At 37.5% G+C, this 14,841-nt stretch overlaps 1 long non-coding RNA gene across 2 annotated transcripts in view; it reads left to right on the top strand.

The window, feature by feature from the left end:
* The window catches only part of LOC107313568 (uncharacterized), a 129,606-nt gene that overhangs the window by 49,822 nt on the left and 64,943 nt on the right, over nt 1-14,841 (top strand). For both annotated transcript variants that reach the window (XR_014945903.1, XR_001555065.3), the window contains exon 2: nt 2,724-2,831. This is a non-coding gene — a long non-coding RNA (uncharacterized LOC107313568). The remainder of the gene's footprint in view (nt 1-2,723; nt 2,832-14,841) is intronic.

The following is a 14,841-nucleotide window of genomic DNA, read 5'->3' as shown; positions in this document are numbered from 1 at the left end:
ATTTCTTGTCTGCTGAAAAATCATGAATAATAATAAAAGAATAGAGTGCAGAAAGGAAGAAGGGGTCATTAGAGTAATTAATCTATGGTTGAGAAACAAAAGTCAGTTCCAAGGACTCATGAGGTTCTGCTGAAGTATTCAGTTTCTGTTTCAAAGTGTTCAGTAAGCCAAAAGTGTTACAGTAGTTTGTATGAACTTCTTCAAAGTGCTCCGCGAGCTCATTTTATTTCTGTCTTAACTGATTATCCTCCAGTTTTGTTTATAACACTCACTGCACATCCTTATTTCTGTTAGTATCAAGCATGTACACTTGCAAATGTGACTTGTATCATATAAGGGCAAGCTGATCTTTCTGCTTTTCTGCTTTCTCTTAAAACATATTTACCTTATTTGGCAATTCTGACCATCTCCCTCTTATTTTTATGTTGACTAATATTTCTGTCCTGCCTGACTGCTTGGAGCACAGGCATGTTGTTGTATGTCCATGATCTTCCACAGCACAGAGGTGAAATTGATAGTAGTTCCTGGGATCATCCTTTTTACTCTTCCTGGAAATAGGTGTGATGTTGCATTTTTTCTGGTCACCAAGGACTTCACCTGGTTGTCACAACTTTTCAAATATCATTGAGAGTGACTTGGTGACTACCTGTTTAGTGCCCAGAACATTTCATGACATGCGTAATAGTTTTTAACCTCTTAATAATTTTATTTTAGAAGTCAATAAATTTTAGGAACAGTAAATCAGGTCTATTTAATTGGTGAGAGGCAGTTATCACAGAATGGCTAAAAATGTATTTGGCTACAGAAGAGCCAATCTCCTACTTTGCTACCTGTACACTTCATCTCCATTTTCTCTGCACATACACTGTACTTAAGACTTCAACAGGACTGCAGAATTCGGCATGGTTTGAAAGAAGAGAGAGAGTTCACTACCATTCAGCAGTATTTTTGCTCATCTTATCATATGAACTGCTTTTGGTTTGCACATATCAGAAATCTCTGCAATTTCAACACTTACTAGCAATTTGTATTTTCGGGGATGCTTGTGTGGGTGGGAAGCACAGTGTGGAATTCTGTAGATTCAATTGGTCTGCAACAGAGCATGCCCAAATAGTTGCAGACCTACTAACAGAAATAGGTCAGACTTTGTCAGAAGGTGCCAATATTTCAAAGTTGCAATCATATCATTCTGCTGTAGAATTTTCTGAAGTTTATTTTCTTTACCTATTACAGAATTCTATCCCACAGTTATTCTTCACTTTGTCCCTAAGGTCTGTTACACCAGTCACCCATAAGATGCTGCAGACCAAAACCACTGCTTTTGTAACTCTTCTGACTTCAGTAGTTTGTAGGAAGAGAGTTTGATGATCCATTTTAACTAACTATAATAGAGTGATTTTTGCTACTTCCCAGGTTTGCAATTCCCGTGGCCTTTTTCACAGAGTAAAGGAGATTAATTTTAGAAACAGTAGGCTTTACAGATCCCAGGACATTTCTCCTAGCCATTATTTTGCTTTGAGTAAGTAGGCTCTCAGACAAAATTTCACTTTTGGAGAATTATTTCTGAGATATTTTAACAGCTAAACCACATTTAATGTATGTACCAATGGGATGTATCTTCAAGCCCAGTAAATTTGCTATTATTTCCTGTTTGAAAGAAAATAATCTCATCATCTTTAATAAGAACTCAGCTTTCCTGGTGATGGGCAGAAAGCAGGATGTTTTGTTAGAACCTGAGACACATTTGGGGAAGTCTGCAAACCCATTTTTAATTAGATGACTAAATCTCATTCCTGGCATGGCCACTTGAAGGTGGTCTGTAGCCTTATCTGCCTGAAAGGGATTCCCAGGAGCAGAGAAGGACTGCTGGTTCCTCACCTGTGGCTTTTAGTAGCCACTCAGCGCTAGGGAGCTGTGTGACTGGGGTCTGTATCTGTTATGCCCTCCCTGGATGTCCTCACCAGGAGGCCTGCAGAACTGGGTAAGCTAAATCCTTGCTTTGAAGATGGCTCAGATAGTGGGGACTCAGGAAGTCTTGATGCTGCAAGAAATCAAGTGGTCTCTAATTAATTGTAGTTGACCTAATTGATATTTTCGAGCAAAAGGTTGATAAAATTGACAATATATTTCCTTTTGAAGTAGGATTTTTATGCATTTGATTTAGGATAAATACAATTTATTTGAAAATGATGAGGGTATTCCTACAATTCTTAAAGTTTTTAAAATATTTATTGTAGTTGTTGTATGTATTTTTTCCCATGTTTATGATTTTCTCCTCTATAGGTGTCTAGCTAATCCTGAAAATTAATACCCCCTGAATCTAAATGGGAGGCTGATAAAAGAGGTGTAAAGAAGAGGGGAGGAAGGTGAAGTTATGAAAATCTTTAAATAAAAGTGTTTTTTTTAAGTGATTAATCAAGAAGGTGAGAAACTTTGAAAAGGGAAAAGAAATCTTGAAATCCAGTAAAGCTCAGAAGCAGGAGAAGTAGTGTGGAAGTGGTTAATTAAATTGTTTTCCAACTTCTCTACCACTTTGTCTTGGCAAGGGGAAATATCAAATCATCAGCGTGGTTATAAGGTTGAGATTTTAGTGTCTCTTTCATAATCCCATTTCAGCACTATAGAAGAGAGATCCCAGTCTTTATTAGACATGTGCCTTAAAACAGAATATGCCTTTTTACGATAAATAGAGAATCAACTACATGCTTTATTGTTCTTTTCAGCTTTCTCAGAAATGAAGATTGGCCTCTTTACACTGGAAGACCTTTGCCAGTGGTGCATTCATTTCAGAGCACTTCCACCTTCTTTGTACAAGCTTGATGAAAAAATCAGTAAGTGACATAATTTTCACATAAAAGTCAAATTATTATGAAGTCAGAAATAATTAAGTATGTGAATTCACTGTTGAGTTTAAACAAATCTATGACTATTACTAATCCAGAATTAATAGAAGATTAATTCAACATTTATTAGCATTCATATGCTAACAGATATAATCGTGTTTTGCATATGAAGTATAGTTCTGCTCATAATTGAATGTTTGCCTGCTCTAATATTTTATCTGTAGAGTGAAGAATAGCTTTATGATGAGCCAAATTAGAAGTGTACTGCGCTAAGTCAGTCTTTCTCAAACCTTCCTAGTCCCAGTGCAGTAACAAATTTTTGGGTGCAAGGGGCATCCTACTACTTTGTCAGTATCCAGAAATAGATAAGGTCAAATTGTTTATACAGTACAGAATGCATTCCACTGACTTTCTGTTAATACTGAAATTTAAAAACCCCTTAAGTCAATTTTAAGCCTGGCTACATGGAATAAAAGAAATGTTTTAGCAATACATGTGTATACTTAATTTCTACATGGCCCAATCCAATTAACTTAAATTAATCTGGCATCTTTGCATTAATTAAAAAGAGAAGGTTGGTTTGAGTACTTGGGAGCTCAGTCAAAATGGTTTCCCTGAAAGTGTGAGTACAATAAGAGGCTTTTCTTTTTCATGGCATCCTCTAAGGTATGCATACCATATAAGGTGTAAGAGGCCTACCTTAGTAGTGGCATTTTTCTTCCATCTTCGCTGTTTGTAGTTTTGCAACATCCTCCACATACTGTTCTTCAGAACATTAGAAGAATAGGAAGAGTGCATACTAAGAAGGCAAAAGAAATGAATGTCCTGTAGAGCATGATCTTTTTCTGTTGTTACTTATCTGGTTATAATATTGAAAAAAAATGTTGGGCTCTTCAGAATATAATCAGTTCAAATCTCTTGAAAAGTGCCTGTTTTTATCAGTATTAGTTGCTTCCAGTGGGGCTAAGCATTAGTGAAGGTAAGTCTTCGCATCATCTGAGACTAATGATGACAAGTACAAAGGAAAGAGAAGTAGAACTGAAGTTGTTCCTGTTATTGTTAGTCTTTCTATTTACTGATCTAAGCCTAACAGCATTCTTTGCTGTTTATGGCTTCTTATGTTACTTTTTAGTATTGTAATCAGTGCCTAGCTCAGTGGACAATTTTCCTTTATCCATCCTTATATTTTTGTGTATACATAAATGCTACAAAGTGCTGTTTGGTTGTGATGCAGCTTTCAATGGGAAGACACACTTAGGAATATCAACTACCTAAAGGCACTTCACTGCCCAATACAAAGGACAAGAAGACCATATTTAACTATCAGGCATTCCTGAGCTCAGAAGGCAGCTATGACCACTACTGCCTGTCAGCTTACCCATTAGCCTAGCTGTGAACTGTTAAGGATGGCAAGGTATTGTGTCCATCTTGAGATCAGAGGGCAGTGGAGGCTGAGAGCCACTACTGAGAGCACTTGTCTCAGGGAAAAGAAGCTGCTTTTCACTCCTAATAGCTCCTGCATGTCTTCCTTCCTTTTCAGCTCCTGAAAAATGTGTAATGTTACTCTCACTTCATTCTCTTTCCACTGTCATAATGTAAGATACAGACTTCTTAATTCTTTCAGTAGAGAACCACAGAGGGAAAAAAAATGTGGGAATCTCACTTTTTCTATGGGTATAAATGACCCATGAATGTTTATGCCATTAAATTCTCACTGAGAAAAAGATGAGATGCTGCTTTTGCTGATATAGTGAACTAATGAAAGCACTGTTCTAAATCTTTAAAAGTACATCTATTCAAGCATGAGCTAATGTATGGAGTGAACTGGCCATTTTAACAATATAAAATATCCTATGGGTTTTTATGTACATTGGAGAATGCTGTCTTAGTAAAATGTTTCTTAACTTTGAGAATGTAGTAATGTACAGATATAAAAAACAACACTTGATGATGCAGGAGATTCTCTAAGCTTTTCTTGACTATTTCTAGTGAACCTTTTCTGCACAGCTATGGCAAGGTAAATTTTCAAAGCAGTATTCTTGAGTCTTGCTACCACTACTGATATTACTGGATATCACTTGGTTGAGTCTTCCAGTGGTGCTTTGAAAGGGTATGCTTGTATGTAAAAAATTAGCTTGTTTCCTTGTTTGTGGATTTTCTGGGGAATGTAAATACAAAAACATTCCTCCCCATAACATAGAAGTAAGGTTTGCATATCAGAGCCAGTTCCTGCCAAGTGGGATATTTGCTGTGCCTGGAAGGAATGCCAGGATCCCAGCTGATAAGAACTTTTTTTCAGTGAAGTCAGAACCTGAAATCACCAGAGGTCCAGACCAAATTTAAACCTAGCAGCCTGAATGAAGGAAAAGTTCTGTTCTGTCACAGACTAATTAGGTAGAACCTACTTTTTCTCAAATCAGGTATTTCCCTGCTGTTCAGAAAATCTTGGCTAAAATAAATCTGTGCCTGAGTAATTTATATGTTTATGTATATATCTGTACATAGATCACACCACTGCCAACTCCCTACAAACCTGTTCCATTTGCAAGCATCATGTCTGATGTGCATTTATGCTAAATTGAATTTGTAAAGTTGGACACCATGCTCATTCATTTTCATCAGATCACGTCTGTAAGATTTTTGCTAAGTGCTCTGTTATTTTGAAAGTCAGTTTAATGACTGCTCGCTATAAAAGTTAAAGCAATTATATATAATGTGTAATTAACAATATGACTTCCAAATGTTCATATATAATGCATGTCAGATTTCAGTTGAAAAACCAAACAACCTCAAGGTTGCTGTCTGCTTTTCAGAAGATCCACATGTTGTAAGCTTAAAGTATCAGCTGGTTTCTATGTGTGACCAGAGCAGTGTAATTTGTGCTGCATTCAGTCCTTTATTTTCTTGAGTCTGGACAGAGTAATGATCAGATGTGACTTCTGCTAAATACAATCAGTGTTTGATCCACATATAGATCTGTGAATTGATCAATGCTTTTTTTTAATGGCATATTTCCTACTGGCATTATTTTTGTATACGGTATAATAAAGACAGATAAGCAAATAAGGTATGACCTTTTCTAAAATTGAGCTGTGCTTGCTCTTATATTACTGATGGTAAAATGAAAACATCTAGAGACACCAAATGAGATTGTTGACCACTGCACTCCTACTGGCAAAGGTAGCTTTTTACAAAACATTTTAAATCTAAATACTCTCCACAGATAAAGCAGCTTTATACCTAATTAGAATGAAGAGTAGAAATGATTGGTTGTGGATGTCAAGAATGCCTTGCCTTTGTCAGAAGAGTCTCTTGACTGGGCTAGCTGCTCTCTTTCCAGCCCTCCAGCACAAATTTCTACCTCCCACACATCTTTCCTGTCCTGTTTTCTGTGTACCTGCTTTTTCTGTTCTTAGCCACCTCTGGTTTGTTCTTCACAAAGTGTTAATTTTTTTAATTAAGTGAACTGTAGATTCAGGTTACCAAGTCTGCAGGGATTGAGTAATCCAAAGCTGCTTGCCTGTCCCTTCTGGCTCACCTGTTGCTTCCCCAGAGGCCCTGGCAGATGGACAGGATTTAAGGCTAAAGGCAAGGAGAGTTGCTGCTTTAGCTGTCCAACTCTGTTCTGTTTGTATTCATGAGGTGGCACTCTGAAATTACACACCTGTTCAGTCAAAGGAAAAATCAAAATAAAGACAATTCATAATATAAAAGACAGTGAAAAAGCCTACTTGGACCACTGAGATGCCTCAGGGTGGACTTCTCTGAACTGTTTGTTTGCATATGTACTATTTATTTTGGAAAAACAACTTCAGGCATTACAGTTTTGAATTCGTTCTTGAAATCCATTGGTGATGGTTTTTCTAAGAATTGCAGTATTTCTTGAAAAGTTCATATGAGGGGTTTTGTTGTTCTTATTTATTTATTTATTTATTTTTTCCTTTTTGGAGGGGACAAAAAGATTTGCATGTACTGAAGCATTGTACTCTCCTGTTCTGCAGTTAATCAGCTTCCTGGAAATGTTGCAACTCTGTCTAGAGTAATAGAATCATAAGATATCCCAAGTTGAAAGGGACCCACAGTGGGTCCTTGAACTCTAACAATTTGGGGATGCAATCACTGCCCTGGGGAGCCTGCTCCATGCCCATCCTCTAGTGCAGATCATAACACCCCACCCGACCCTCACTTGAAGCAGCTTAATGCCATTCCTTCAAGTCCTGTTGCTGTCACCATAGGACAAAGATCAGCACTGCACCTCAGACATGAGGCCTTCCCTCATTCTCAATCTTCTCAGGGCTGAGCCAACCAAAGGACCTCAGCCATTCCTTATATATCTTTCTCTCTAGCCCCTTCTCCATCATCATAGACATCTTTTGGATAATCTCTAATAGATTCCTGCCCTTCTTATATTATGGCACCCAAACCTGTGCCTAGTGCTTGAGTTGAGGCCACACTAGTGCAGAGCAGAGTGGGACAGTCTTCCCTCACCCAGCTAGCAGTGCTGGACACCTTGGGATATGATTCGATTCTTATGAGTTTCTTAAGGTTATTCCCTTTAAATGGAGAAACAAAGACCAAAAGAAGGCATTTGAATATCTCATTTGGAAGGAAAGTGTTTTATATACTAAAATAAAATTATTTGTATGGAATTTTACTCAACAGAACATTGATGTGATTTTTGGTGAAGTTGCCCAGCAAGGCCAAGTGATGCTTGAAGAAGTTTTGTTTTCTTTACTTCTTTGCTCATATTGTGGTTGGTATAAACTGCTTTTTTTAGTTTAATAATAAGGGTGGGAAGAGGTCAAATGCTGGAAGATTAATTTAAAAACTAGCTCAGAAGAATTAGTCACAGGAGAGCAACTCTAGGGTGTCTGACACGTATCAGCATTTTGTTTCGTTGTAACCAAAATATTGCGCATGTATTCATAAAACACATTTGTTGGGTTTTCTTTTAAGTTTCACAGTTTGTTCTTTTTAAACTTGTGGCAGGTCAGAATTAATGGTGGCAATTTCCTTCACTAATGACCTGAATTCTCTTTTTAAACCCTGGTAGATGCCTTTTTAAAGAAGGGCTGGAGGCTCTTCTGACAACATCAAGATAAAGCATGAAGTAGCACTTCTACATTTCTATTAAAAACTACAGTAAACCTTGAGTTTTTCTAAAACCACTACAGAATGTATTTGTTGTTCATAGATGAAACTTCATATATTTATATAGAAATATTCTGTACAATGATACTAACATTCATCTGAAACTTATATGTGAGATTATAAAAAATACAGTGGCTATAGAAATGTACAGGAGCTGAATCATATATATATATATATTATATATATATATAGTATATATAGTGTGTGTGTGCGTGTATGTATATATATATATATTTGTAATATTATCACTTTTATTATCCTGGTAAGTCTTAAAGCTTTTTAGTTTGTGGACAGCTTTGAGAGCATTTTCATAGTAGAAAATTTTATTACTGGAGATATTGCATCTGTTTCTAACACAGTTTAAAATAATCTGCAGTCAAGTTTTTTTTTTTCTTTTTTTTAAAATATATTTCAGTTTTTAGTTTTTTAGAGGTCATGATCATTATTAATTCAGTTCAGATGGAGCACCAATAAATGCCACAGACCTATGGGCCAAAGATGTACTGAGTGACTTTGTCCCATAAGGATGAATGAACTAAGCTACTAATGTAACTAACTTGTATTGTGCACATTCAGACTGTGATTCTGTAACTGATAATACAGAATCTTTACTGATGCACAAGAAACACAGCTGTGATTTGGATCAGATACAAGAATACAACTGCACTTCACGTGAATAAGCCAACACATCTACTACAGCCTTTAGGTCATCTTTATGCTTTTAGATACTCTTGAAAAGCATGCAATCTCCCCAGTGCACCTTTGAGTCCAATCAGTGGTTGTTATTGTATGGCTACAGTAATTTTGAGCCTTCTGTAAAAGTCCATAAAGTGAAGCTTCTTGTTTGGTCCTTGATTTAAGTGGGAAACAAATGTCTAAGAAGGCTACCTAGTAGACAACTTATTCATCAGTGTCTAAATACAACCACAGACATAGTTATTGTTGTTTATCTTCAGTAGTAGAGAAGATGTTAAGTTCTGTCTCTGGCTGACATGTACTAACAACTCTCTGCTAGGTCAGCAAAAGGCCAGGAAATCTGACTTCTAAGGTAGGGGAAAGAGATCCACTCAGTTGAGAATCTCGTATGAGAAATTGTGAGAGTGAGCCACAGCAAGCAACTTATTCAGACAGGCTGTATCCTACAAAATAAGTATTTTTCTTTGCACGTAAAGGGAGTCTCAATGATAGGTGTACTCTGGTGATGAAAATGCTCTATTTGAAGTTCTCTGTTCTCCATTTTCCCCCCCTTCCAAATGACAGCTTTGGATGTCATCAAGGTCACAGCAACACTTCATCTTTCTAAGGAAGATTAATAGTGTGCCATAAAGTTTCCCTTTCTCTTGTGTGTATATGTCTGTATCCATTTGTGGAGCCTTTAAAACCTTATCTTCTCAGCAGGCCTTCTTTTAAAAAAAATAATAATAATACAGCAGTAGGGGCTTGCCCCAGTGACCTGACCAGTTGCTTTCCACAGTTGTAGAGGTTTGTTTCTGAGTGTATGCAGCACTGCACTTTAGAGGTGGCTTCCTTTTAATTATTTTGGTAGTGTTTGTGAAGAAGTGGATGAAGGTAAGGTATACAATGAGTATTTAATCAACAGAAATGACTGAAACTTACCGCTTATAGAAGTCAGTCAGTCACAGGTTTTAAGAGGAACTGAAGCAGGACATCAGTGGGTGTTTATGACAAATGCACTGCTGCACTGTTTAGCTGTTTTAGTACAAACAGAAAACAAATGCATCCCTTTTCTTCCCTCTTTATTACTTCTGCAGTGTTTTCTGGTTAATCGTGGCTGGAAACAAATGATTCACCTCTGTTTTCCAAGCATTGAAGTGTCAATGGATTCTTTCCTTTCTGTGGGTGCTAACACATGGAATTGCTGTTTCTACTTTGTATCTATGGTGGGTTGGATTCTGGCACAAGTACAAAGACATGCTCTGTTTACTTAAGGATGCTGTTTACATAGTTCCACTAGATCTTGGCCTGATGGTCCCTTTTGTTTTATCTGCAAAACTTGACATCTTCTCATCTGTCCGTGCAACTGACTTGAAATGGTTGAAAATTGCAATATCATTTAAATACTTTTACTTGTCTTTCTTTTGCTGGTGCCATTCCACTGAACAGTGATCTTAAAGGAATGGCGATATTTTTCACACATTTCTGTGTAGTTCCACACACACGTGTTTTTATTTAAATACATTTGCAGTCAGATGTTCTGTGCTTATCCTGACAGAGCTTGTTTTAGGACAGTTTTGTAGCGCAAGCAAAGTGCTACTGCAGTATCTCTGTTAAAGCCCTGCCGACTGAGAGCCCAGCTCTGATATCAGAAGTTTGTAATGATTGTTTGGTGGTTTGTTCTTAAGTGCATCACATACTCCACCCTATCATTCTAAATAAAGTTATTGCAAAGCCTCCATAGAAGAGAATACCTGAAGGTACATCCAGAGGGATTTAAAAATATTTTTTAATTAATCTCACTATTATTGATGATGGCCTGATCATAATCCTAGAAACTTGTTTCTCTTTGCTCTTTAAACCTGGAATGAACATAAATATATGTGTTGAGCAGGCAATTTGTCATGTGTTTGCACAGGAGCAATGTGGTAGCCACTATCTTCACTGTCCCAATTCTTCCAGCCTTCCTCTCTCAGCAGTCTCATAGTTTGATTTATGAAGTAATTTCCTCAAAGAAGGAAAGTACAGACAGTAGCTGGTGTATGAGCAACCTCTGCTTTGAGGATTTGCAGCTCACAATAGAAATGACAAAGTGTCTTCCATCTCTAGCTCCTCAGAGTGACTGAGCCAGTGCCACTGGCTGCCAGTAGCATCATGGAGATGCTCCATAGGTTGGTTGCCTGTGCCATACAAAGCCCTGTACACTCACAGCATGCAACTGGGTAGAGCAAAGCAAGGGCTGAGCAGAAAAACATCAAAGGGTCCTTTTTGTGAGAATATGGACAATGCTATAAAACTAACCTTGTGTTAACCCACTGAGGAACAGAGAGCAGGAATTCTGAATGCCAAAACATAAGGAGATGCATGAAAGGGAAAACTTATACAAAAGTAGACTGACTGAATAAAACTATTTATCTTTAAGCCACACAAGTCATGGTAATTAAATTAGGTCAGGCTGGCTATAAAGCTACAAAAAGCAGGCTGTAACTAATTTAGAAAGAGACAGAGAAGACTTGAAAAGAAAACAGATTGACAGGCTCCTATTTTTTTATCTAATCGAGGCAACAAAACTTAAGAAAGAGGAAAAGAAAAAAAAAGCCTTGATTTATCAAGATTTTCTCTCAAGTCATTAGGATAGACAAAAGCATGTAGTCACATATTTGATGTGCGAAGGTTTTCACATTGTTGTTAGTGTTAAACGAGGGATACGTGCATATAGATTTTATCCCTGAGAGAGACAGAATAATTGAAAGCCTTAAAGTTTAGAAAGTGGTGGAAAGTATAAGGAAGCTAAAAGCTGATTTGAACTTTATCATTACAGTATCATTTTGCCGAACCATTCTGAGCATCCTTATCATCTGCTTTTATATGAAGTTCTACACATTTGCAAAAAGAGGACAATTAGGCTTTCATTTAAAACCACTTCTTTGTAAAAACCACCTGCTCATTCTGATTTAAACAAACTTTTGGAGACATTTTCAAATTTTTGCTTTGAATTTTAATTTCTCATAATGTACAGAGTGTGGAAATGCCATTACTGGAAGAATGGAAGAATTAGGAGTTTATTTACAGGTGTGAATCCAGGCTCATTACATGGGGTTTAAAATAATATTTTGGTTAATTTCTACAGCAGTTTTCAGTCCCCAAGCGATTAGAAAAATTAGCATTCCGAGGCTGTCTGAAGGGTGATAAGGACTGTGTGAACGAAATGGGGGAAGGGAATAGACAAAAGGCCCAGCTTGGTTTGTGTTCATGTTTAATAGCAAACAACCCTTTCCCACCCTGCTTCTCTTTTATGCCTGTTTTTATTTTAAGTAACTTCTAAAGGTTTTCTGGCAGCTGATGATGCTCAGCCACTACATTCATCTGAAAATAGATACGAACTTTGCCCTGTGAAGAAAATATTTGAGGTTTTGCAGTATAATTAAAGGGTTACAAATTCTCTGTGAAAATGGAAATTCTGTCCCATTCCAACTGATAGGTCCTTCAGGGTGAAGTTTTGACCCTGCGAAAGTCAATGGAAACTTCTCTTTCATTAACACAGGAGTCATCCTTCATAATCATACTTGCAATGATGAAGTGGATAGCAAAGGAGAATCTGTCTGGCTGGATATTGCCATTAGGTAACACTTCTTCTAGTCATTGAGACAGACTTTAAGAGATGCTCAGAACAGATATGCAAAAATGCATCTAATCAGCAGCTAGGGGAAAAGAAGCATGAAGCATTTCTCTTTGCAGGACCTGATAGCTTGTGGGTAGAGACAGAAGGAAGAGCAGTCTTTTGGAAAGCGCCCCAAGAGGGAGAGAGTGCTCTTGTCACTGCAGCAAATCACGGTACAGAGAACTTGCACAGTCTGAGCTGCCTCCCAGCTTCGAGACTGCTGACTCTAACCAGCAGGGTTTAATTCTGCTTTAGGAAAGAAGGGAAATTAGAAACCCAAAGGCTATGACTGGAATTGCAGGACGAGACTGTGTGTGGAATGTGGCTAGAAAGCAAGAGTTCAGAGAAATAATTAATGAAAGATCTAGAATGAGAAGAAAAAATGTACACTTATGAGGAAGTTGGAAAATCTAAATTCTAAATGAATTGTGGATTGGCAGAAGGATATCCATTTTCTTTACCTTTCCCTGCATCCAATCTTCTTTCTTTTGAAAGCAGAAATTGATTTTAAAGACTGAATCAAAAGGCTTAGTATCTAATTTAAGGTTGGAGATCCCCTGCAGCAAAAATTCCCTTGAGTTCTAGATGTATAATGTTGTGATAAAAAATACTTTTTATTACAAATTTAATCAATAATTCTCTATATATTTCAGACACACACAGAATTCCTGGTGGTAGAGAAGCATTGTAGATTAAGAGCATGACAGTAGAAGCCCTCACCCTTCAAGCTGAAGAGCACTCAGAGCTCCTCATCACTAGACAGAAATTTTTATGAGCAGTTACAAAGAGAATTAACAGAACCCAAGAGTGTTGGCCCAGAACTTGACCCAAACAAAAGCTCAGAGATTTTCAATGTTTTTGTACCAAAACTTATTGGCAAGACTTTCTCTTCTCGCCCCTCACCTGCCTGCCTCCTCTTTCACCTTCTTCCTACCCATCACTCACTGCTGTTGACTCCACACTGTTTGTACCTCTGCTTCCTCCCTGCACATCTGTTGTCTCTGGAAAAGGCTCCAGGGGTGGCCTTCCTGCCCCCCAAGGCAAGCTCTGAGCTCCTTCACATCTCTATGAGAGCACAATTATTAACACTGCAAAATTATTCTTCCTCATCTATCACTTCAAGACATTGGGGCATAAATAATAGCTATCAAACTGGGTCAGCTCCAAGGACGCTGATATTTCCTCTGACTTGTACAATACTGAATTAATATTGTGGAGTGGTCAGCATCACAGCCCTTTTCATTCTGATTTCTTCTGCTTTGGGAACAGAGCATATCTGAGGATAGATACTGTGATACTTGTAACCAGATGAGGAGCAGACATACTGCTCTATCTTCTGACTGAACTTTCAGTTTTGCCTTGGCATACCTTGGTCTTAAGAATCTTAAAGCCACTTAGGATTGTTAAATGTAGGTCAGACATTCTGCCGTACTCCTTCACTTCTTAAGTAACCTGTCTGTGTGTCTAATGTTTATGGGATACTGTGGAACTATCAATATAAAAGAAACTGCCAGTGGGGATGAGCTGAGACACCGAGATCAGGCAGAGCTGCTACTTCTGTAGGCAGATGACCATGACTACCCAGAAAGCAATATAGAGCTGGATTTTTCAAGGTAAGCCACATGGATAGGTTTGAACTCCTAGATTTCGATGTAGCTATATACTGCTCTATGCAATGTTCATATACAGCCAATATAAACCAAGGGACTGAATTAAACCTTGTTTTGACAGATAGACTATTACTCTATTTTTTGTTGCTTATTGATAAAAAGGGACCTGCCAACCTGCTATGCGTTCTGGATCTACAGAATACGGACTGTAATATCTCATGTCCTATTGTGTTGGTTTTAGTTTGTTTGCTTTTAACTACCCATCTTGTTTAACTAGAAGCTGTAGTTTCTATTTTATACAGAAGATAAATTGGAGATGGCATGGAGCAGTGGAAGAGCAAAAGCCTTTAGAAACACTCTCCAAAATTAGAGTTTGTGAAATACTTTCCAAACATCTGCATGAGCAGTACTATATCAGCCTTCCAGCTGCCTGCTTAAAAAAGAGTGTCCTTTAATCTAAACCATGTTCCCTTGGATTTCCTAATGTAATTAATTCTTCATCTTCTTTTTATATTTTGCCAGTGAGAAATGGACTAGTGGTAGTTACCACTGAATCCTTTCCACTGTTTCTTTCAGTTTTGGCATGATGCTGTAGGTTTTCATTGCAAGGGGATCTCCTCAGACAAAGGAAAATTGTGAAACTGTCAGATCAGATTTCATATATTACTCTTGGCATTACATTCACTAGACCCGGTACACAGTGAATTTTGAAAGCCTCTGATCTTTTATAACCATTTCCAGTCTTATACATACATTTTAAGTTCCTCATCTGCAGTCACTGGGAATACGATTATTAAAGCTGAGGTAATTTGGGTATGCTCTTTCTGTAAAGAGATACAGAGTTATCCACTACACTATTAATCATTACCAATATTTCATTAATCTTTCTGCTACACTTCTT

This window comes from Coturnix japonica, chromosome 4 (genome assembly GCF_054131305.1).
Source record: "Coturnix japonica strain WE chromosome 4, WE-NBRP24, whole genome shotgun sequence".
NCBI classification, from domain to species: Eukaryota; Metazoa; Chordata; class Aves; order Galliformes; family Phasianidae; genus Coturnix; species Coturnix japonica.
This window is presented reverse-complemented; position numbering and strand designations above follow the sequence as displayed.